The 24,726-nt window shown below is 41.6% G+C and overlaps 1 pseudogene; it reads left to right on the plus strand.

Moving 5' to 3' along the window:
- The first annotated feature begins 2,414 nt into the window (after positions 1-2,414).
- The window catches only part of LOC109455448 (bifunctional 3'-phosphoadenosine 5'-phosphosulfate synthase 1), a 174,350-nt pseudogene continuing 152,038 nt past the window's right edge, over positions 2,415-24,726 (plus strand).

Here is a 24,726-nt window from a genome sequence, read left to right on the forward strand (position 1 = left end):
CTCAATAGTGAATTTTACAAATAAATAGGGAGAAACGGACCTCATATTTATGATATGCAGCAAGAGAAACTTAAGGCTCTCCTTACTGCATGTCATACCCCCATCCCCCCAAAAAAATCTAACATGACAAACAATTTTAATTTAATTATGAATATAAAGAGGCATTATATAGTAAATGCCAAATAGTAAATTTGTAAAATTTAAGTAAAATTTAAGTAAACAATATTGTCACATTTTGAGCCCTCTGGAAAACTCTTTGTTTTCATTGGGTGGAAAAGAAATTATGCAGGTGACATCAAGTGACCACCACTGACCCCACCACTGCTGTCTACTGTCTCAGTGAACAGTGAATGTTCCTGCCCCTTTCCACAAGTAGATCCCCAAATCACTGCCTCAGGCTGCCCTCTTTGGTGGCTAACAGCCTTGAGCCTTGATACACTGCTGCCACCAAGTTCACCTGACATTACACTGAGTGTTCTCAGTAGAATGAGGATGAAGATGAGACAATCACGTGATCCCAATGTCATGATTTATACCCCATTAAAAAAGAACAGTTTAGGGCTGATATAATTTCCCATTATTCCACCCTTAATGAAATGGAATTTTGCTGAAGAGAGATCAGTGAACAGAATGGAAAATGAGGCAAAGCCATAAAGTGTGCTCTATTTGGTCACTCAGAAATGCTGCCAACCAAGATTTACTAACTTTTGACTACTTAAAAGGGACACTTCTTTGGATCTGAGGTTTGTAGGGTTTCTTCACATAACTCTTCTTGCCGGCAAATGATCCACGTGAGTGGTATAAGATACAAACCTCAAAGAGTGACAAGCTCGAGGTTGCCAATCAAGATGGTGGAATAAGTAAACGCTGTGCTTGCATCCTCTCGTGACCACATCAAAATTACAGCTAAACTACAGAACAGCCATTATTGAGAATCACCTGAAGTCTAGCTGAACAGAAGTCCTATAACTAAGGACATAGAGAAGAAGGCATGTTGAGACTGGTAGGAGGGCCAGAGACTCTAACCAGCTGGTCCCACACCCACATGTGGCAATTAAAAATTGGGACAAATATCTCTGCTTTGGACGTCCCCCCTAGGGAGTGAGGGTCACAGCCCCACACCAGGCTCCCCAGCTCAGGGTTCTCGTGCCAGAAAGAGGAGACTCCATTACCTCTGGCTGTGAAAACCAGCAAAGATTGTGGCTCAGTGATACAAATGGCTGTTGGGGTCCCAGGCATTCCTCTTAAAAGGACCACGCATGGACTTACTTGTCAATGGACTCATTCACTCTGAACCCCAGCACTGGAGCAGCAGGGCAAAAGGTGCCAGGAACATACAGAGAGGAGCTAAATGATCTAGCTTCAGGGCAAGGCCTAGGGGGCAGCTTTCTCACAGACAGAAGAGCTGGCAGATGCTATTGTTCCTTTGTTAAGCCCTCTGTGGGGACAGTGCCCAGAGAGCAGTTTCCAGGCTCTTGGCCTCACTTGGAGGGGTGCTGGATCGGGTAGTAGATGGCCATCGGCTGTGGCTAGTTAGCTGTCAGCTGTAGCTGGTTAGCCAATTGGCCACTGATATAACTGCCACAGCTGTGCTGGAGAGTGGAGTCGGTCGGTTGGCAGGCAGGATAGCGGACAGCAGGTCGCATGTCATGTGAATCCAGCCTCCAGTGAGACTATAGTGGTATGACTCCCCTACCTATCACTCCGTGGGTGTTCCTTTTTGGCCTAGCCACATCCTGCGTTCTTGTGTGGGGAGCGGGAGCTGAGACCCTGCAGGCCGCCCCGCATGACACGTGGTGCAGTGAGAAGGGTGTGGTGTCAGCCGAAACTCTCCGGAAGATAATGGAGCAGTTTATACACATAAAAGCTCAGTTTCATAAGCAGGGTACAGTGCTGGCCAAAACCTACCGAAGGAGGTGGAACAGTTTGTGCATGTGAGAGCCCAGCTTCGGGAGGCCCATGAGGAGCGACACCAGGAACGGGAGGCGCGGTCTGCCTGGGAGACTCAAACCTCCAGCTGGCACATCACCCTCTTGGCCATGGACGGCATTGCCTTCATTATGGTAATCTGCTGTGGCCTTAGGCTTAGGTTGTGGACATCTTACACCAAGGCCTCCACCCATTCAGACACCTGGCATGGCGAGCAAGATTCCGACCAGGTAGGAATGGCGTCTGACTCTGGGCAGGAGGACGTGTGGCCCCCACACAGTGTATGGTGTCCGGTGGCCACTGTTCTCAGGAGTTGGACCCCCAAGGAAAGGTGGGAGGACATGGATGGCTCTCTGGCCAGCGTGGAGAGGGCCCTGCAGGCTCTGGCTGAGCGGTTGCCAGAGGAGGAGAAGGCTACAGCCGGCCGCGTGGGCTGGATGTTCCTCACGGCCTTGAGTCTCAACACGGAAAGTGCGCTGAATGAAATGGCCCGGGTGCCGAACCAGGTGTCCCAGTTGGAGGCGCTGGAAGCCCAGTTCCGCTTGTTAGAAGAGGGGCCCCAAGGTGGAGACTCTGAGGTGGAGGCGGAAGAAGCCTGTGGAGACAATAAAGCTCCCAACCCCCAAGCCCGGCCAATCTTGAAGCAAAGGGTAAAATGTGAGCAACCTTTGGGCCCTGGGGGGGCGTTGCTGCCGGCAACACAGCTGTGACTGAGTTCACAACCTACACCCCATACACTCCCACTGAGTTGCAGGAGCTAGGGAGGCAGTACAGACAGCGCCCTGGAGAGCCAGTCTCGGCTTGGCTATTATGTTTATGGGATGAGGGAGCAGACAGCATTCTCTGCTCCCCAGGCGAGATGGAATGCATCTTTGTGACAATGCATCCGTCCCTGCGACAAAGGTTACAGAACTGCCATAGGTTGGCCCAAACCAAGGCAACCATTCTCTAATGCAGTGGCTCACTGCTGTGGTACGCACAGTATGGGGACAGGCTGGCGAGCTGCCAGACACTGTGAGTCAATGGCAGTCATATATGGAACTTACTCAAATCATCCATGAAATGGGTATGAGACATGCTATTTTTAACCTCAACATGCAGGGCCCAGATGACGAGCTTTTTACAGCTAGAATGAGAGATCTGGTATTGGATACTGCACCTACGAGTACTTTTGGATCCTTGGTCGCCATTCTTATGCCCTATGTGGGGCAACGGATCCATGAAGTTACAACTGCCATGGCTACCCTGGGGGATGTTGAAAGCCTGAGGCAAAGGAACTTAAGACAGGAGGTCCCCGCAGTTGAGACCTGGAAGCCCAAATCAAAAGTAAAGGGGCGAGGTCGCGGGCCTCAGAGAGTAACACGCGCACAGATGTGGCATGATCTCGTGGCAGCAGGGGTCAATAGGAAGAAAATAGACCGACAACCCAATGCACTGTTGTTGGAACTTTGGAAACAGTTGCGTCCGGAACAGCAATTCCGGAGAAGCCTAAAGGAAAAGTCTGGGAAAGCGCGACCCGTGTCCCTCCTGGACTTCATGAGGCCGTTTGAGGCCGACTCCTTTCAGCTTGATTAGGGGTGGGACCAAGGTACCTGGTCAGAGGGGACGAGCAGGGACCGGAGGCCCCACGTGGAACTGTCCATACATTGGTCCCCTTCTAATGTGCAGAGGGATTTAGCCCTAGTTGACACTGGCACAGACTTCAGTCTTGTTTATGGGATCCCAGAACTGTTCCCCGGACCAGCAGTCTGCATTGATGGCTACGGGGGAAAGACTGTGACTGTAAAAGCCATTTCCTTACCACTGGGTATAGGAAGGCTTCCTCCTCGTACCTACAAGGTTTATGTCTCCCCCGTTCCGGAGTATATTCTAGGGGTGGACGTGCTACATGGCCTCAGCTTACAGACGTCGGTAGGAGAGTTCCGTCTCCGGATCTGGGTGGTGAAAGCGGTGACACGCGGGCATGCTCACCACCCTCCTCAAGTGTTGCCACAGCCTCGGTGCGTGGTTACAGTGCGACAGTACCGCCTACCAGGAGGACAGGAGGAGATTGGTCGTACAATATTGGAATTGGAAAAGGCACATATAGTGAGGCCAACGCACAGTCCCTTTAACTCCCCAGTATGGCCTGTCAAGAAGCCAGATGGGACCTGGCGAATGACTGTGGACTATAGGGAGTTAAATAAGGTGACGCCACCCTTGCACGCTGCAGTGCCTTCAATTCATGATTTAATGGATCGTCTGACTGTCCGCCTGGGGACATATCACTATGTAGTGGACTTGGCCAATGCTTTTTTCTCCATTGACATTGCACCCGAGTGTCAAGAGCAGTTTGCTTTTACTTGGGATGGGTGGCAGTGGAATTTTCAAGTCCTTCCGCAAGGATACTTGCACAGCCCCACTATCTGCCACGGGTTCGTGGCCCAGGATTTGACACAGTGGGATCGCCCATCCTCTGTGGCCTTGTTTCATTATGTTGATGATATTTTATTAACATCAGATTCTCTTTCAGATTTAGAGCAAGCAGCTCCCTCTGTTCCCCGACACCTGAAGTCACGTGGCTGGGTGGTGAATGAGGAAAAGGTCCAAGGCCCTGGCTTATCCGTCAAGTTTTTGGGTGTTGTGTGGTCGGGTAAGACAAAGGTCATATCTGAGGTGATTATTGACAAAATACAAGCCTTTCCCTGGCTGACCAATGTCTCCCAACTGCACGTATTTGGGTCTGCAAGGATATTGGCGGGTGTTAGTACCCCACTTAGCACAAATGGCAAGGCCCTTGTATATATAACATGATAAAAAAGGGGGTCTCGTGGGATTGGACAGAGGCTATAGAGCAAGGGTTCGTTGCCACAAAATGGGCAGAGTAGCAGGCACAAGCTCTGCAAGTAGTGGACCCCGGCCGCCCATTTGAACTTGATGTTCACATAAACCAAGAGGGGTACTGTTGGGGCCTCTGGCAACGGCAGGAGCATCTCTGGTTGCTAGTGGGATTTTGGTCCCATTTGTGGAAAGGAGCAGAGGTCCGCTACTCTCTAATAGAGAAACAGCTGGCTGCTGTGTACGTAGCCCTAGTGGCCACAGAAGCCATCACAGAAACAGCACGGGTGTTGGTTCGAACAACCTATCCCATCCAGGGGTGGGTCCGTACATGACCCAGGGACGCAAAACGGGGGTGGCACAGACCACCACCCTCGCCAAGTGGGGTGCCTACTTGGAGCAACGTAGCACCCTTAGTTCAAGCCCTTTGAGCACAGAGCTACAACAGGTCCTGGGGCCTGTGGAGCTTGTAGCCCAGGCTGAGCCAAGTTCTCTGCCTAGAGGGTTGGACTTGGAGCCCTCACCCTACAAAGAAGGACATCCCCCAGTACCTGAGGAAGCCTGGTTTACTGATGGTTCTAGCCAAGGGGTTGCAGCTGTTTAGACGGCTTTTGGTGTGCAGCCCAAAACAGACACCATTTGGTTTGATACTGGGACGGGCCAGAGTAGCAGGTGGGCTGAATTACGGGCTGTGTGGATCGTAATTAGCCACGAGCCTGGGCCCCTAGTTACTTGTACTGACAGCTGGGTGGTGTTCTGGGGCCTAACATTGTGGCTCCCGACGTGGAGGCACCAAAATTTGTTGGTAGGACACTGTCCACTGTGGGGTCAAGCCATGTGGCAGGACCTCTGGGACCTAGGGCAGAGAAAGGAGGTGACCCTAATGCATGTCACTCCCCCTTAGTGTCCCCAGGTAATGATGAAGCAGATGCCCTAGCATGGGTCTGATGGTTAGAAGGGGCTCCAGTCACTGATGTGACCCATTGGCTGCATAGGAAATTGCAGCACCCTGGAAGCTGAACCATGTGGCAGGTGAGCAGACTGGGGCCTGCCTTTGAAATGGCAGGAGATAGCAGATGCATACTATGATTGTGCCGTTTGTGCCGAGGACAGCCCCCAAAGGCGCAGACTCCCCTGGGAGACACAGCAGATAACGCGAGAGAGGGTGCTCCTCACTCGCTGGTAAGTGGATTACATTGGACCTCTGCCTAAGGCCCGCAATGCGATATAGGCGTTTACAGCAGTGGACACTGCTACGGGGTTGATGTTTGCTTGGGCCTGTCCGGCTGCAGATCAGTGGCATACAGTGGTCGCCCTTACACGGCTGTGCGCCCTCTATGGGCGCCCCCAAGTCATTGAAAGTGACAGGGGTACCCATTTTACAGGGCAAGAAGTGCAGCGCTGGGCTGCCAGGATGGACGTGCAATGGTTGTTTCCTACCGTGTATAACCCACAAGCAGCTGGCATGATTGAATGCTATAATGGCCTTTGAAGCAAGGTCTCTGGGTGTCAAAACACCCTCCCACGATGCGTGACTGGGCCTCGCATTTATGGGACATCCTGAGAGTCCTGAATGAGAGACCACGGAAGGGAGGGCCCACACCAGTAGAAGCTCTGCTACATCGAATGGCCGCTCCCATTCAATTACAAGTTACCACCAGTGAGACTCTGTTAAAGCCAGGCTACGGCAGAAATGGGAACATTTTGCTGCCAGCACCCACATGCTTGAAAGCAGGGGAACGGCAGCAATGGACTTGGCCCTGGCAGGTCAAAAGCCCCCACTGTCAGTGGTTAGGTCCGATAGCCCCATGGGGGCCGGTTTGACTCATGATTCGCAAGTGACGCCAGGGGTGGTGGCTGAGTGGCCACCACAAGTGACTGTAGTATACGGAGGTCCCGATACGTGTTTGATTTTGCAGGGAACCTATGTGCCCTCACTATGGTCTACTATGGGGTCCCCTGTTCCGTTACATGTTGAAACTATGCAAGGGACCCCAAGTACTGCCATAAAGTTCTGGTACCACAAACCGGGAAAGGTGCCAGTGGCAGCGACCCTCCTTTCCCAGGACAAAAAGCTGGCATGTATCCTCCCAGATGGAAGGGATTTGCCATTGTTGGTTCCTAAGAGTACTGTTTCTTTCCGTCCATAGGTCCCTGTAGGCTAATATGGCACAGGGACCCTCGCGGAAGACGCTTGTCGCGTAGATTGTGAGGCGAGACCCTGTAGGGGTGGAGTGTGGGGACAGAGCCCCAGAGAGCAGTTTCCAGGCTCTTGGCCTCACGTGGAGGGGTGCTGGCTCGGGTAGTAGATGGCCGTCAGCTGTAGCCGGTTAGCCAATTGGCCACTGATATAACCGCCTCGGCTGCGCTAGAGAGTGGAGTCGGTCAGTAGGCAGGCAGAAAAGCGAACAGCAGGTCTCACGATGTGTGAATCCAGCCTCCAGTGAGAGTATAGTGGTATGACTCCCCTACCTATGGCTCCATGGGTGTCCCTTTTTGGCCTAGCCACATCCTGCGTTCTTATGTGCAGAGCGGGAGCTGAGACCCACAGGCTGTCCTGCCCGACAGTCCCCCCCCACCTTGTTTGTGCAGACACAGGTGGACCTCATATGTAAGTCTCCATCAACCATGCTAACACCATTTGCCCAGCCCTGACAATTCCCTAAGATCCCACCCTACTCAACTAGCAGGCCCACTCATTCCACTTCCAATGGATTTTTACATACAAGTGGCCTCTTTCTTGGCTCATGCTGTGGACTTTCCTACAATCTCTCCAAGCTCACTAACCCCAAACAAGCAGCATTTGGCCTTGGTGGGTCCCGTATCTCTTGCTAAGCATTCACAAGTCCAGCATTAGTGGCAGCCAGCCTCAGTTCACAGCTTAGCCTCTGCCAGGCACCACTAAGCTCAGCACAAGTGGTAAGCATTTGAAGATCACTTTGTAGCTCATACCAAGTAGCTCCAGGGAGGGCAGAGGCAGGGACAGACCTTAGCCCTCACAAGAGGCTACAGAACCAACACACCTGGTGGCCAGCCTCAGATCACACCAGAACACCACCCAACAACCTCCACAAATTATAGGGTAGACTTAGCAGGCACCAGATTCTGCTAAATTAAATCCTATTCATTAGTATCAGCCCCTGCACAGCAGCTTCTCCACTGTAGTCATAGCTAGTCCTCATAACCAATCAGCCTAACAGTCAATCTATCCAATTGACATGCAAACAACCAAGGCTCAAAAGCAACAACAGGGCACATACAACCAACACAAGGGACACACTTGTAGTGCCCAGTTCAGGTAACCAGGTAGATGGCACCACTGAGGCTCACAGGACACCTACTATATAAAGCCACTCTACTAAGACCTGTAGACCTAGCAGCTCTACTTAATACATAGAAACAAACACAGGAGGCAGCCAAAATTGGGAGACAAAGTAACATGTCCCAAATGAGAGAACAGAACAGAAAAATAACTAAACAAAATAGACAAGAAATCTACCAGATGCAAAGTTCAAAACACTGGTTATAAGGATGTTCGGTGATGTCAGTGAGAACCTCCACAAAGAGATAGAAAACATAAAAATGGAGATGGAAAACATTAAAAATACTCATTCAGAAATGAAGAATAAAATAAATGAAGAATACAATAGAAGGAATCAACAATAGATTAGATGAAGCAGAAGATTGAATCAGCAATTTGGAAGATAAGGTAGCAGAAAACACTCAATCAGAACAGCAAAAATAAAATTTTTAAAAAATGAGGATAATTTGAGGGGCCTCTGGGACAACATGAAGCTCAGTCATACTATTTGCATAATAGGGGTACCAGAAGAAGAAGAGAGAGAGCAAGGAAATTGAAACCTGTTTAAAGAAATAATTATAGAAAACTTCCATAACCTGGTGAATGAAATAGACATATAAGGCCAGGAAGCACAGAGTCCCAAACAAAATGAACCCAAAGAGGCCCACATCAAGACACAGCATAATTAAAATGCCAAAGGTTAAAAACAAAGAATCTTAAAAGCAGCAAGAGAGAAGCAGTTAGTTACCTATAGGGGAGCCCCAATGAGCTGTCAGCTGATTTCTCAACAGAAACTTTGCAGGCCAGAAAGGATTGGCAAGACATATTCAAAGTGATGAAAAGCAAGGCCCTACAACCAAGACTACTCTACATAGCAAAGCTATTATTTAGAATTGAAGGACAGATAAAGAGCTTCCCAGACAAGGGATAAAAGCTAAAGGAGTTCATTATCACCAAATCGGTATTACAAGGAATCTCAGATGGACTTCTTTAAGATGAAAAAAAAAATTAAAAAATTTAAAAATATGAATAATAAAATGGCAATAAATACATATCTATCAACAACTTTAAATGTAAATGGATAAATGTTCCAATCAAAAGATAGGGTGTCTAATGTATAAGAAAACAAGACCCTTACATACGAGGTCTGACAATTAAGTTCGAGAACTCGTCCTAGAAAAAATGCTACATGTCTCATTGCTGAAGATAACTACAGTCACCTTTGAAGTACTCCCCTTAGGACACTATACACTGATGTCAGCACTTAGCCCAACTTTCAAAGCAATTTTGGAACTCTTTTTCTACAATGGCCATCAGAGTTTTCATCGTATTACTCTTGATGTCCTAAATTTTATCAAAATGTCTTCCTTTCAATATTTCCTTTATCTTCAGGTAAAGAAAGAAGTCATTGGGGGGCCAAATCAGGTGAGTAGGGAGAGTGTTCCAATACAGTTATTTGTTCACTGGCTAAAAACTCCCTCACAGACAATGCATTGTGAGCTGGTGCACTGTTGTGATGCAAGAGCCATGAATTGTGACAAAATGTTCAGGTCATTTAACTTTTTCATGCAGCCTTTTCAGCACTTCCAAATAGTAAACTTGGTTAACTGTGTCCAATTCGTACAAATTCGTAATGAATAATCCCTCTAATATCAAAAAAGATTAACAACATTGTTGCAACAAGTTGGTGAATTTAATTTTCAGACCTCATATGCTGCCTACAAGAGACTCACTTGAGATCAAAATACACACACAAACTGAAAGTGAAGGGACGGAAAAAGATATTTCATGAAAACAGTAACAACAACAGAAAAAAGCTGGAGTAGCAATATTTATACCAGACAAAATAGACTTTAAAACAAAGGCTATAATGAGACAAAGAAGGACCCAGTAATTTCACTTCTGGGTGTTTATCTGAAGAAACCCAAAACAGTAGTTTAAAGGGATATGTCCATCTATACACTTATTGCAGCATTATTTACAATAACCAAGTTATGGAAGCATCCTAAGTGTCCATCAACAGAGGAAACAATGGAATCATGCTCAGCCATAAAAAAGAATGAAATCTTGCCATCTGCAACAACATGGATGGACCTAGAGAGTATTAAGCCAAGTGAAATAAGTCAGACACAGAGAGACAAATACCACATAATCTCACTTATATGTGGAATCGAAAAAAAATGAACAGACAAAATTAGAAACAAACTCATAGATACAGAGAACATTTTGATGATTGCCATTTGGGGGGATGTTGGGGGATGGGTGAAAAAGGGGAAGGGATTAAGAACTACAAATTGGTAGTTACAAAATAGTCATGAGAATGTAAAGTACACCATAAAAATATAGCCAGTAATATTGTAATAACTCTGTATGGTGTCAGATGGGTACTAGATTTATCAAGGTGATCCCTTCATAAGTTATATAAATGCCTAATCACTGTGCTGCACACCTGAGACTTATACAATATTGTATGTTAACTGTAAAAATAAGTGACAAGCTCTTTCCAAATTAACAGTAAAAATTAATGAAAGGAGCACTTTACCCTGTCTCTATGTAAAAAATACACATTGACTTTTCAATTAGTAACTCAGTACAAATGTACTCAGGACTTTCTTAAATCACCACCTCTGATTTTGAAATGGAAAATTTGCTAGCAGGCTTATCATTACTTTTTAAAGTGACCCCATCACTAGGTTTTATTTATCAGTATTTTGTTTGTCTATGTGAATACAATTCTTAATACTGTAATAATTTAATAATAGTGTTTTCCATTTACAAAGCATTTAAATGTTATGTACTTCTATCCATAGGATGTTATACTATCTATAAAGTGCCATTAAACTATCCATCAAATAATAAATATCTCAAACACAGCCATTTGGAGTGTGGAAATTCCTGAAATAGCCTTATAAATTCAAAATGGCTCATTTGCTAATCAAATGTTTCAAATATGATCATTGACTAGAAAAGTGATAATAAAGGTACTAGGAGTTCTGAAAACCAATAGGAAAGATTCCAAATAATTACTATTTTGGTCTCAAAAGTAATTACTAAAACATTGTGCCCCAAGCCATTGAGATGGTAGACACAACAACAGATATTCCTTAAAACTAACTGGATATTTATTTTGTAAACACACACACACACACACACACACACACACACACATTTGGTACTAATTACATTTCATATTTGGTTTGATTATTTCAAATTGTTTCACTCTTTTCAGAAGACATTGTTCCATCACACTGCTTGGCCATAACTGGTTGGGATCTAGCGTTTCCATGCGTTGCATTCATTTTCAGAGTTGACATGAAGGAGTGTGAAAGGTAAGAAAGCATTTGTGTGTAATTTTAAATTTCAAACACATAGGAAAAGACTAGACTGTGGTGTTGGGTATATAAAGAGCCATTTGAAAGCCTCCTTCCTAAAAGATATTTCACTGGGAAGAATGTTTATTGCCAACTGATGTTATAGACTGAAAGAAAAGCAAGCATTTAAATATAAAAGCCAACAAGCATTTGGAAATACTTAGCTGTACAGTAAATTTTGATCCTTTTAACATTTTACAGCCTTCAGCTCAATTATTCACGATTGTTAGGTGTACATAGGTAAGTGTTGTCTTTCTGAGTTATGATCTCTAATAAAATCAGTTTGTGTCTTTCTTTGAGGGCCTAATGCAGAATATTATGTCTATAATAATACAAAGCCAAAGACATTTTGCCCTTTATAAAATAAGCACATATCAAAATTTTAGCCTGAAATTAGCCTAAGCTAGTGGGTTCACATTTTCACCTCCAAATAATGAAGAATACATTTCTGAAAGGTGAAAAATAACAAAAAAGCCTGGGTGATTTTATTTAAAAAGCCACATGTCTTTGCCAAAAATTTCATCCTCAGATATTTGTTGCCGTTGTAAAGGGAGTGTCAAAGAATGAGCATGCCCATTTTGCAGTTACCAAAGGGCTACATCCACATTTTCAATTTGTGGGTTTTGTTTTGTTTTGTTTTGAGATCATGCCATGTACTATGTAACTTCTCAAAGTCAAGGATGGAAGAAAGTCATGGAATCACAGAAAATCAGAGAGGTGGGAAAAATTCTGAGTCTTTTCTGGTTGAGGAAACTGTCTTCATATTGTTAAATATCTGACCTCTGGTCGCCTAGAAAGTAAGCAGCAGATTCACTCAAACATTAAGACACTGAGTGGCAAACTTGTATGTGTTCCATCACATCATCTTCTCCTTATAGAGAGCTTCTTACAATAAATCTTTTTTTTATGCTTATTAAATGAATACAAGCATAGTAGTTAACACAGAAAGAGAGGCCAGTAATAAAGGAAAACAGCTTCACCTCACCCCACCTCACACCCAGTTCTGCTTTCCAAGACGTTCCGCATATAATAACTATTTCTGGTTCCGTTCTCCTGGTGTTTATATGTCTCTCCCACCCCTCCACATAGGACACTCACACTGACATTTTTTACTTGCCTACTTTAGACATTGTCTCCTACCTTAGACTAAGATGGATTATAACTTAACGCATTTATACCACTCCCCACTTTCTCCTCAATCATGGAAAATATTTAAAACATCATTCTCAGTTTCTCCACTGGTCATCTTTGTAATTTCAAACAGCATTTTGAACCTCTCTTTCTTATCTCATACCAGTAGCTCTTCATTCTAAACTTTGAAAGCAATGACATTAATCTTCCCAAACTTTCCTCCACCTCTCCTTCTCGATCCCTTTCTGAACCTCTCTCCCAATCTATCTTTATTTTTACATTGTTAAGGTAGATTTCATTTTTTCATTCTATTTTTCTTTCAAAAAAGATTCTATTTTTATCCAATAGAAAGCCTCTTGTTTGTCTGGGGTTGGGTCCTAATGAAGAAAAGTTTCAAAAATGATGTACTTTGATTTAGGTTTCTGCATTAATTGTGCTGAGTATTCAGTATATCCTTTTACTCTGAAGACATGGATGCTTCAGCTCAAGGAAATTCTCTTGTATTATTCCTTTGACAATTTTCTGTTCTACCAATTATTCTCTCTGTGAATTATATTAATCAGATCATTAGACATATTAGATTGTTCTTCTATGCCTCTTACATTATCTCACATGTTTTATGCTTCTTTCTCATTCTATGTTCTAAGGCAGTTGTGTGCATTTAAATCCTACTACTTCTGTTGAACTGTGTACTTCAGTGTTATATCTTTATTTTCCAGGAGCGCTCACTCAATGTTTCTCTAACATCTCATATCTGGTTTTTGTTTATTTGCAATTTCTTTTAGAATCTCTTTGAGTTCTAATTAGAAAGATTATTTTGTTGCTGGTTTTATTATCTTTTGTAAGGGACATTTTTTTTCTGGATCTTTATTTTAGTCATGCACTTTCATGTGAGTGGCCTTCCTAAAATGATGATCTTTGACTTCATTCTGAACAATGATGTTTAAAAACACTGTTTATGAGCACTATGCAAGGTCTGACAATTAAGTTCATGAACTTACCACTGTGCACTTACCTTTGCATCACTGTACAAATGGCTTGGTAATGTTTCATAACCTTGGTTTATCAGTGTCTCACAGCTGTGTTCACGTCGACGTGTGGTGGTGTCTTGCTGAGTGACACTCATTATTGTTGTTGCATGTTTTTGTGTGCTGTTGCAAGAATGTCTGAGCTTGAGTTATTAAACTTGGCAAGAGTGAAAGTGAAATCAGGGACATGTTAGTCCAAGTTTATGGGGATAATGCCATGAAGATAAAGGCAGTGTACAAATGGATTAAACATTTTTGTGAGAGGAGAGAACACATCACTGATGCAGAGAGGTCAGGGTGGTCAGTAACAAGCAGAACTGATGAAAACATAGCAAAAGTTCATCAAATTGTGCATTGAAATTGTTGGCTTGATTAAGAGAAGCATAGCAGACCAAGTAAACATCAATAGAGAAACAGAACAATCTTAACTGAAAATCTTGGGCTCAGAAAGGTGTCTGCAAAAATGGTCCCAAAGAAACTTATCAATGAAAAAAAGGAAAGGAGCACTGAAGTTTGCGAAGACCTTTTGGAGAGGCAAGATGACGATGTTTTGGGCTGTGTTATCATTGATAATGAAACATGGGTGTATCAATACAACCCTGAAACAAAGTGTTAAAGTACACAGTGGAAGTCAGCCAATTCTCAACCACCAAAAAATTTCTGTCAGTCAAAATCAAGAATTAAAATGATGTCGCCAAACTTTTTTGATATCAGAGGGATTATTCATTATGAATTTGTACCAACTGGACAAACCATTAACCAAGTTTACTATTTGGAAGTGCTGAAAAGGCTGTGTGAAAAAATTAGATGACCTACACTTTTCGCCAACAATTCATGGCTTTTGCATCATGACGATACACTAGATCACGAGCTCACATGGCACTGTCCGTGAGGGAGTTTTTAGCCAGTAAACAAATAATCATACTGAAACACCCTCCCTACTCACCTGATCTAGTTCCCAATGACTTCTTTCTTTCTCGAAGATAAAGGAAATATTGAAAGGAAGCCATTTTGATGACATTCAGGACATCAAGGGTAATATGATGACAGCTCTCGTGGTCATACAGGAAGAAGAGTTCTAAAATTGCTTTGAAGGGTGGGCTAGGTGCTGACATTGGTGCATAGCTTCCCAAGGGGAGTACTTCAAAGGTGACCGTAGTGATATTCAGCAATGAGGTATGTAGCACTTTTCCTAGGATGAGTTCATGAACTTAATTGTCAGACTATACACACACACACACACACACACACACACATATGCAGGATATGATGACTGTTAGGGCCCACTGTTACACTGGGAACTTCAAATGCCAAAATGCCAGGGCTTTCTCTCGTGTCCTAATGCCCACTTTAGATACTCTAATTTTTTTAAGCAGCTCATTTAATTTTCTTTTGAGAAGAAACCTCCAATCTTCTGCCTGGTAAAAACATCTAAATACCAGGCATTCTGTGAAATGCATGGACTTGTTGTGGTGATGAAGGTCAAATTCTCTGTAGATAGACTTTAATTAACACCTCTGCTTACTTCTTGACTTCCCTTCACACTTGGTATCTCTGACTCTTGAGCTCTTTGGGGTTTACAGGGCAAGTAGGCCCCTATCTGGGTCAATTCTCTCTTCTGTTTCCATTCCTTCAGTTGCCTTTTTTTTCTCCCAGAAATTCTCCTCTGAGAATCTTCTTATTGGTGGTTTGAGGAGGGAGAGACAGGTTAGAGAGGAAAAACACATGATCAATCCATATTTTTGAACCAAAAGCTTTCTAAAGTGCATCCTAATCCTGGGTGTCTCCCTCTAACATGTTCCCCCTTAAATAGTAGGTAACATGGACTACACAACTATTAAAGATAATGAGTGTAGGACTCAGTCAGTCATTTAGGGTGTGCTTCTTGAATGCATGTAAACATTTCCATTAAAAAAACTAGTATACCCACCTACTGCAAAGTGATAAAAATAAAATGGCAGTTGTTTAATGCCACTGAAATGACTTAATCCTAGGTCTTGTTGGATAATGCTCTGCTCAAATAGTGCTTGTGCCTCTTGTTATTATGCTATTACTAAATTTAATATCAATAACTCCAGAGAGGTAATGGTTATTTTTCATGAAACTCCATGGTTCCAATTTGTACCATTTGGATAATAAATAACTCACAAAAATAACTCATATCAAAGGACAGGAAGAAATAATTTACGTATCATAATTGTATATGTATGATGAAAGCTAAAAGGAACTGAATATGTTTAATGTTTATAATAGTAAACTGTCCTTGAATTTGACTAGTTTGACTAAATTAAGTTTAAAAAAAAAACAGATGGAGATGAGGGGATGGGAATAATATTGAAAAAAATTTTGGTGTCTGTCTCTAAATAAATAGATTTGACTACAATATCTCTTTTCAAGCAGTTGTGTATCTAAAAATAATCTCACCTCCAAGAAGGCTTCCACATATAGTTGTACTGTAGACCTTTACTTAAGTGAAAACCTAGCCTGAGAATTGCCTCTAAGCAAAAGCCATTATACACTTCTCTTCCATCCTTTAGACAAGCAAAAAGCTGAGAGACTCCCACTGATACAAATCAGCTCACAACTTGTTTCTCATTAGCTCTAAATCTATGGAAATCTTTAGAAATTTGGATCACTCCACCAAGCTCACTAGGTGTTTAAAATTGGGCATTCTTTTCCTGCAGAGCAACGGGAGTTCTTTCTGTAAAACAGGTGTGTATATAAAACACCCCCCCCCACCCCTCAGACTGTTAGGTTAACAAAGTGCATTGAAAGTGCTCACTGGGCTCCCTTGACTATACTTGTTAGCCCAGATTTCATACTTAGCATTACAATAGAGCAGTGATTGGTATATCAAAATCTATTTAGTTTCTAGGGACTGAATATCTGGTCTTTTTCATATACTTTTAATACTAAATGTATCCATTTGTTTACTTCCTATTTCTGAAATTCTGGGGGGTGAAAAACATTCAGTTACTAGTGTCAAGTACGCTAAAATCATGTAGAAAAATATTCCTCCAAGGGATAAAGGATTCAGGAATACACCTCCAATTGAATTTTGCTTTATTACAAGGCCTATACTTTTCAACTTCCATGAGACTAGAAGTGAAACTGCCTGTGCTCTCTTTGATGTGATTATAGCCATGAGGTGTCCAAGGTCTTTTTATTTATGTCAAATTAAGGCAGATATCCAAGGCAATGAAACTTACTGAAATGGTTTTGTGTAAGGCATTCCACAGGGCTTGTAAAATTCTGGAAAGCAGTAGGGGCAAGTGGGGTGGCAAGATGTGTTGGTGTGCAGTAAAAAAAATGTCCTAAAGAAAAATCCAGCTGGCCAACCGCAGTTCTGGATCACCCACCAGTGTCTGCAACCTTGATAACTCTCTGCTGCTTTGTACTCACCATTTCCCAAATTATTAAGACAATGTACAAAAGCATTTCTATTTATTATGAAACAATGCTGTGGTACATAAAATGTCATTCTGCTGCTCCATTACCTCATATGATACAGGTGTAAACCTTGAAGAAGTCACAGAGTTCAACTTGCCTTCAGCATGGAAAAGAAGCAATTACTCAGCTGTTAAGAAAAATCCTAATCATTATCAGATAATCCTAATAGCCACATTATAGCTGGCTATTATTTTAAATGGATTTAAAACTCATTTTAAAATCTCAAATTCAAATCATATGGAAATAATAAGATTCGTTATCATTAAGGTGTTTTGAGATAATTCTAAATGTCAATTTAGCATATTTTCCTACATTGGTTTTCTAGAGAGAACGACTAGCTTCTTTTATGAGGTAAATGTCCTTTGGTCAAATGCAAGGGGCAATCATTTTTAAAGGTCAGTTAATATAGTGAGATAGATGTGGTTACTACTATTCAAATCTCACTAAATTATCTTTAAATGAGAGTGTCCTCTATTTTGACTAAAACTATGCGCAAAGCTTGGCCGCTCATCTCCTATGTCCCAATTTCCCTACCATGTTGGTCCTGTAGCATTTCTTTTTTAGCTCATTTGTGTGTGTGTGTGTGTCCAGTGTGTCTCACAGTGTAGTCACAATAATCTAATTATTTCTGTTTTTTGTGCAGTCAGGCATAATAACCACATATATTTCAATAGCAGCCCTTTCTGTAATTCAAAAGAACTGAGTTCTTTTCTCTTTCCTGAAAGATAAGAACTCTCTTACAAACAGGGAAGTAAACCTTCTAAAAAAACCCCAGAAACTCTGATAATTTAGACACATGCCATCAGTTTTAGGGTCATGTTTGTCAAAATTTTGCCTGTGTGGGGGCACCATAACAACCAGGTAAACTGAACAAAACTCCTTGCTTACAAAACAAGACACTACTGTAGTATGAAGCAATTTGTCTTCTCCCCATTCAACCGTTAATCCATGTGCACACATGCACACACACACACACACACACACACACACACACACACACATAACTTTGACTGGTTGTTACCCTGAATTGGTTACAAAACAACTCAATACAGATACAGAATTGGTGTCTTTTGGGGAAAAAAAAATTCCAATAATTATAGTTTTGAACTGGAAATAAAAAATAGTTACTTTGTAACAATTTTGACAACTGAAACCATAGAGATAGTACTCAGAATTTATTTAGGCCCTCTCCCTTGATGTAAATCTCTTATGAAATTAACAGCAACAACCATGACAAATGAGTTGTTAGTAAGGAGTTTGAGTACAGTGGTCATTTGCTCATGAATGTTTTAGCCCCAATTTTTCTGTGTTTAAATTGTTGTGTTAATAGTAATTTCAGCCTTGACTTTTCCAATTCACATTATCCAAAAGGAAACTCTGAAGGGTGGAGGTCACAATGTGTTTTTAATTTTCATCAAAAGCCAACAGACACATTTAAAGATAACAAAATTCATTACAATTATATATTTTACTGTGATATTCTTCTCCATAACTATTCTTTCAGAATTGATACTCAAGTACAGAAATGTGTTTTAAGCCTTTAAATAAGGCGATTCAAGTTGTGGTATAGTTTCTTTAAAAAGTATTAATAGGAATTGATAAAAGGCTTTGTGTTTCACCAGTGGGTATGGTTTCAGAGGCAAAGTTTTCTTAGATTTGACACCCAAAACAAACACAACAAAAAATACATAAATTAGACTTCATCAAAATTAAAACTTTCATACTTTAACGGAAACTATCAAGAGAGTAATAAGACAACCTACAAAATGGTAGAAAATATTTACAAGTCACATATTTAATAAGAAACAAGGATCTAGAATATATAAGAAGTATTACAACTCAACAATAAATATATAAATAAACCAATTTAAAAATAGGCAAACAATGTGAATAGATATTTATACAAGAAGATATACAAATGACCAATAAGCACACATTCAAAAAATGCTCGGGCGGTCAGTTGGTTAGAGTGCGAGCTCTGGGCAATGGGGCTGCCGGTTCGATTCCCACATGGGCCAGCGAGTTGCTCCCTCTGCAATTAGAACAAAGTCAATGAGCTGCTGCTTAGCTCCCGAATGGCCAGATGGCTCAGTTGGTTGGAGTGTGGGCTCTCAACCACAGGTTGCTGGTTCGATTCCTCGATTCCCTCAAGGGCTGTGCCCCCTGCAACTAACAACAGCAACTAGACCTGGAGCTGAGCTGCACCCTCCACAACTAAGATTGGAAGGACAACAGCTTGACTTGGAAAAAATCTCGGAAGTACACACTGTTCCCCAGTAAAAGCCCCGTTCTCCTTCCCCAATAATAAAAAAAGCTCAGTATCATTAATCATTAGGAAAATATAAATCAAGCCACAATGAGATACCACTTCATATCTATTAGGATGCTATAATCAGACAGAGAATGTTGGTATGAATGTGGAGAAATTGGAACTCTCATTAGTTAGAATGTAAAGTGTTACAGGCACGTTGGAAACATTTTGGCAGTTTCTCAATAATGTTAACCTAGAGTTACCATATGACCCAGAAATTATGGAAGAAGAGAAATGCAACATGCATCCACATAAAAATTTATACACAAATATTCATACAAGTAATTTTCAAGTAGCCAAATTTTGAAATAACCCAAATGTCCATCATCTGATGAATAAACAAAATGTGGTATATTTATAAAATAGAATATCATTTGGTAATAAAAAAAATGAAGTACTGATATGTGTTACTACATGGATGAACCTTGAAAACAGTATACAAAGTGAAAGAAACCAGGTTTCTTATACAAGTCCATTTAAAGCTGACCTTTGAACAATGTGAGTTTTAGGGGTGCCAACCTTCTGCAAAGTCAAAAATCCCAGTATAACTACAGTCAGCCCTCCACATACTCAGATTCCCAACCACCAGTAGCACCTTGAATAATGTGGTCTTGAACTGTGTGGGTCAATTGAAAAAAATCCACACATAAAGTGGAACCACACCGTTCAAATCCAGTTGCTCAAGGGTCAACAGTATATGGAATCACATATGATTTCATTTATATGAAGTGTTCAGAATAGGCAAATCTTAATCTATAGAGACAGAAATTAAATTAGAAGTTGTCAGAAATGGCATTGAGACGGGAATGGGAAGTATCCACTGCTAATAGATGCAGGGTTTCTTTGGTAGTTATGCAAATGTTCTAAAATTGATTTGTGGTAATGGTTGTGCAGCTCTGTGAATATACTAAGCACCATTGAATTATACACTTTAGATGGGTGAGTTGTATGGTATGTGAATTATATCTCAATAAAACTGTTAAATGTCCATACCAGATATTCCCAGCTTCCATTTCCTTTTCTTCTGTTGAGTTCCCAGTAAAACAGCTTTTGCAAAGAATTTTCTTCCCTAGTACAGACAGTCAACGATTCCTCTGTTATTATGAAGTTGAATTTTGCTGCTAAAGATTAAATGGAAACCCATCATTAGGCAAAATTCCTCTTCATTTCAGCAGGGTTTTTCACACCTCTCCTTTGATTCATCTGACCTACTGTGTGATTATTTGAAGTAACTTACATTAAAAGCTCACCTAAAACCAAGGGTTGGAGGCTCATAGACTCAACAGCACCTTCATAGTCACGTTTCAAATAATTTTATTAACTTTTGTTTTTAATCTCAGGAACACAAACTACAGTGTTTGATGAATTAGGAAAAATATTTTCCTTTAACAAGAGAGAATCTAGCTTCTGCCTAGTTCGCAAGGCATAATGATCACCTGTGACTTTAAGACAGTAGACATTTTCATGGACATCCCACATCACTGTTTTGTTCTACATTCCAGCATGATAACCTCGCCCAGTTCCAGATATTAAAAGAAAACAGGAAACAACTAATTGGAAGTTTAAATACTTTAGATTTCTTCATATCATTCTCAAAGAATTCAGCCTTCATTGATAATAATCCACGACAGATATAAGCACCAAATGCTAGAATTGCATAGTAGGGGGTACTGTAGTATGACTTAAAAGATACAAAGTTCTCCAAACATGTTCTCCCTTGTATTTCCTCAGTGTATGCAAGGCATAGCACAGTGCCGTGCGGGAGACCCTGCTCGCTGCGCCATTTGTCGAGCGTGGAGGCCTGCTTGCCGCGCCATTTTTCACGCGGGGCGGCCTGCGGGGTCTCAGCTCCCGCTCCCCACACAAGAATGCAGGATCTGGTGAGGCCAAAAAGGAACACCCACGGAGCCATAGGTAGGGGAGTCATACCACTATGGTCTCACTGGAGGCTGGGCCCACTGGATGCACGACCTGCCGTCCGCCTTTCCGCCGACCGACCACGACTCTCCTCCACTCTCTCGACTCTGTTCCTCTCCTGTCTTCCCTTCCGCTCTCCTCGGCTCTCCTCTTCTGCTTTCCTCGGCTCTGCTCGGCTCTGCTCGGCTCCTCGGCAATCCTCGGCAGTCCTCGGCTCTCCTCCGTAGCCGCAGCAGTTATACCAGCGGCCAATCGGCTAACCGGCCACAGCCGACAGCCAATCAGCCACAGCCGAGCCATCCACCACCCGAGCCAGCACCCTTCCACGTGAGGCCGAGAGCCTGTAAACTACTCTCTGGGGCTCTGTCCCCACACACAGCTTATAAACAATATTATAAAATGAAGCATTGAATAAATGCAGAAAACCTCTCAATGAAAAGTTATGGGGAATGGGAATGTAGTCACTACTTTCCAATTTTGAAGGGTGCTGGAGAGGGAGTGGGGTTTTCTTTGCAGCTCCAAAAGAGAAATCTGCCATCATAGAGTAAATATTATCAATGCCGGTTTTTTATTTTACCATGTTACAAAAAAGAATCTTTTAGCAATCAATGGATAAAATAGAACCTCCATGAGGTCTAGCATTCCCAGGCACTGGCATTGTTCACACTGAAATTGATAAACTGTTCCTTAATTGATATGGAAAGACATTAAAATCTATTCCACCCGAAATTCCATAATTCATTTTATCACCCAGTCTGGAATCACTCATTTAGTTTCTTGAATAAAAGTGCAAATAATTATAACCACCTCTCACTAGTGAACAATATATTAGGAGTAAAGTAGTACCTCGGTTTTTGAACATCTCCATTGATGAACATTTCGGTTTACGAATGCCGTAAATTTTATGGATCTATGGTGTCATTAGATAGTAAAATTCATACTAAATTTGCAGTTTTAGGGGTTGATTTTAAAGGTCTGGAATGGACTAATCCATTTTGCATTACTTTCTATGAGGAAACTATGCCTCAGTTTTCGAATGTTTCAGAACTTGAACGGTCTTTCGGAACGGATTACATTAGAAAACCAAGGTACCACTGTATTTTGTTGTGGTTGTTATTTTAATACCCAGCTAAAACAAACAAACAAACAAACAAACAAACAAAAAACTGTTCTGAGAGTTAAGTCAGATTTTGTTTTGTTTTGTTTTCAGAGGACAGAAAGGAAGATTGGGGCATGAGGTAGTTTAGAGTAAGTTTAGGAGCCTGACTGCAAGCCTCTTTGGTTAAAGAAGAACAAGTATAAGGGCAACAGACTCCTCAGCGGGCTCAGAAGAGGAGTGAGAGGCCCCCATTCTAAAAAAGTTTCTCGGACAATAGAGACAAGATCCTCTAAAAGATAAAACTTTCCTTCTTCAGTGATTATCCAGCCTTAAAGCACTTTGGCTGAGTCGCTCATGTCTGAATGCTATTTCCCCGAGGCAAAAACGGATGGTTTAGAGAGGTCCCATTTCGCCTGTGCTGGAAACCATATGCTTTAAAAAATACATATCTTTACCATTCCCTTGTTTACTTGAGATTCTAAGCAAGATAAAGTATGAGAATTCATCTAATAAGTTACATGATGCACAATGAGTACAAAATCATTGCTAGCTATTATCCCATCTAAATTCTTCTTTTTTTAATGCATTTAAAGTAAGGAAGTTTTAGAATGGAGAATGTGTATCAGTTATAATGAAAACAGCTGTGGGCAGGTCTGAGGTTAAATTTGAAATATTGTTCAAAAAAGAAAGAAAGAAAGAAAGAGAGAGAGAGAGAGAGAGAGAGAGAGAGAGAGAGAGAGAGAGAGAGAGAGAAAGAAAGAAAGAAAGAAAGAAAGAAAGAAAGAAAGAAAGAAAGAAAGAAAGAAAGAAAGAAAGAAAGAAAGAAAGAAAGAAAAGCTAAGTCCAAACGTCAGAAATCCAACAGGGTTGTTGCTTTGCAGAACAACATAAAGGAAAACAGAACTAAGAACGAAGAAACATCTATATTCATTATCTATTCTATAACCATGATGCCACATATTCCAAAATGGCTCCACAGAAAATATGCCAAAGAAGACAGCTGAAACGCTCATTGGTAAGTTATTGGCTGTGTATAATACGCATTCAAAGGAAGCTACAAATGTAAAGGCAGATGTGTAATATATGGCTGGCACAGTTTTTATTTTCTTATACATCTTTCTACTGTCTGGGGGCAATGCTCTAGCGACTACTGAAATATAATAGCTGCTTTCTCTCTCAGTACACAATTTGACAGCATTTATTCTTTCCTTCAGTGAACATAATTACTTCACATATGGAACCTGTGATAGCCTACAGGCATCTGAGAGAAACCAGAATCATGCAATCTGTCCCCTTTGTGAGCTTAATTTACATTCACAAGTGCCATTTTATTAGGGCTGGCATCATGTAGAATAAAAATTACAGGTCAGCTATGGCTTGTCACTGGGAAGTGTGCTTAAGTCAATAATGTGGTATTATTACATTTAGGATAATTTTACAAGGGAGATCTCACAGGAGGAATCTGACCCTTGTATGTCAGTTTTCAGCTTTACTATTACCCACACGGTAGTTCATTTAGAAATGAGTATTGTAACAAATAGTTGAGTCTGCTGTAAATATTTGTGCTGTGTGTCATACCTTTCCATATCACTTTGCAGCATCATCTACAATATAAATGTACATGGAAGATCTACTTTGCTAACTATTAATAGTGGGCATTTTCACATTTGTATAATCAAAATAGCACAAGTCAGGAGCCTATTCCCTTTATTTTGGCCTGGTTGAAAGTAGAATTTAAGAAGATTGTGTTACAGACCCTGACCCTTTCCATCATAAGTAAAACAACATTGTTGGTTTAATAGATATTCCCTGGAAATGGGAGGTGTAAGGTGAGCTATAAGCATTATAACAATTGGTGATTATTTCTGTGTTTGAACAATGAGATGTTCTTGGCTCACTTCTCTGTTGATGAGGTCATAAATTATTTTCACATGAGATACTTAGAGATGGTCATTAAAGTCTAAACCATGATTTCCTCATGTTACCATCTTCTTTTATGAACGATATGGCCTAATAAGTAACTAAACATAATTCTCCGATGGTAAGGCTGATGTACACTGAGACTGATGAGCCAAGCCAGAACAAGCACAGTTGCTAAATAGTCTCAGCTCCATCCCGCTAGGGTTGGCCCACAGCATGGAGATCAGTGGACCAAAGGAAAACCAAAGCTGAGTCTATGGAAGGGCAAAATTAAAGACTAGGGTTCAGATACTGAACTAAAAGCAGAGCCACTGAAGTCCAGGCAGGCAGGAGAACAAAATCACAGGAAGTGTCTGAATAATTTTTTAAGCAGGGTTTAAAAACAGTGCAGATCAGTATAAAAAAATTTGGGAGTAGATTTGTTTACCAAAATTAGTACAGAAACACAATTA

Source organism: Rhinolophus sinicus, linkage group LG14 (assembly GCF_036562045.2).
Source record: "Rhinolophus sinicus isolate RSC01 linkage group LG14, ASM3656204v1, whole genome shotgun sequence".
NCBI lineage: Eukaryota > Metazoa > Chordata > Mammalia > Chiroptera > Rhinolophidae > Rhinolophus > Rhinolophus sinicus.